The sequence below is a fragment of the Physeter macrocephalus genome, chromosome 1 (assembly GCF_002837175.3).
Source record: "Physeter macrocephalus isolate SW-GA chromosome 1, ASM283717v5, whole genome shotgun sequence".
Taxonomy (NCBI): domain Eukaryota; kingdom Metazoa; phylum Chordata; class Mammalia; order Artiodactyla; family Physeteridae; genus Physeter; species Physeter macrocephalus.
Window position 1 is genome coordinate 49,847,904 of NC_041214.2, and position 1,296 is coordinate 49,849,199.

A 1,296-nucleotide genomic window follows, 5' to 3' on the forward strand; every position below is an offset into this window, starting at 1 on the left:
ACAAATATACTTGTGAAGTGAATTTTTGCTCATGCTGAGTTAAGTGTATAAACTGAGAATAGTGGGAATCAGTGTAGGAAGCCTCCTACAATACTGAACACTGCTCCCATGGACATTAGGTCATGGAAGTGTGCTACTACATAGTATGTATCCTGGAGGACAATGTCTGGGGATGAGTTGGCTAAGATGATTCCTTTCAAACCACCTAGGGTAAAAAGAAAAATCAAACCTAAAACTCGTAATATATTGGGAGGTCATATAATATTACCTCCGTGAAGAGTTGCTAATCAGGGACTTCCCTGGTGACGCAGTGGTTAAGAATTCTCCTGCCAATTCAGGGGACATAAGTTCGATCCCTCTTCTGGGAAGAACCCACATGCCGCGGAGCAACAAAACCTGTGCGCCACAGCTACTGAGCCTGTTCTCTAGAGCTTGCAAGCCACAACTACTGAAGCCCACGTGCCTAGAACCCATGCTCTGCAGCAAGAGAAGCCACTGCAATGAAAAGGCCGCGCATCGCAACGAAGAGTAGCACCCGCTCACCGGAAATAGAGAAAGCCTGCGTGCAACAACGAAGACACAATGCAGCCAAGAAAAAAAAAGTTAAAAAAGAGTTGCTAATCAGCTAGACACTTTTACTCCTGTAGGGATAGAAGTAATTATGGTAGCTGATGCAAAGTATGTTCCTGAGTGTACAGCTATCCCTATGGTAAACATATGATGGGCCCACAAGAGAAATCCTAAAAAGCCAGTGGACATGACTCATACTATTTCCAAATAGATGAAAGGCACTTTTTGTCCTAAATAGTATGTAATGATACGTGAGTTTATAACAAACCCTGGTAGGCCATGAATACAGACTTCAGGGTGACCGAAGAATCAAAATACCTGTTGGTATAGGATTTGGTCTTCTCCTGCAGGGTCAAAGAAAGTAGTGTTTAGATTTCTATTTCTTAACAGTATGGCAATTCTGGCTGCTCGGACTGACATTGGTAATTATAGTAATATGGCTATAGTTGGGGAAGATTAAACAAATAATGGTGTTTGGTATTGGGATATGACTGCTGGTTTTCTATGAAAGATTATACTAATAAAAGTAATAACACCAAGAATTGGAGGGACACCTGCTAAATGTAAGGAGAAAATGGTTATGTTGACAGAGGCTCCTGCGTGGGCCAGATTGCAGGCTAGAACTGAATACACGGTCCACTGGTACCAGAACCAGCTTCTACTATTGGTGATATGAGTAAGAGTAAGAATGATGGGAGAAGTAGTCAAAAGTTTACATGATTTATT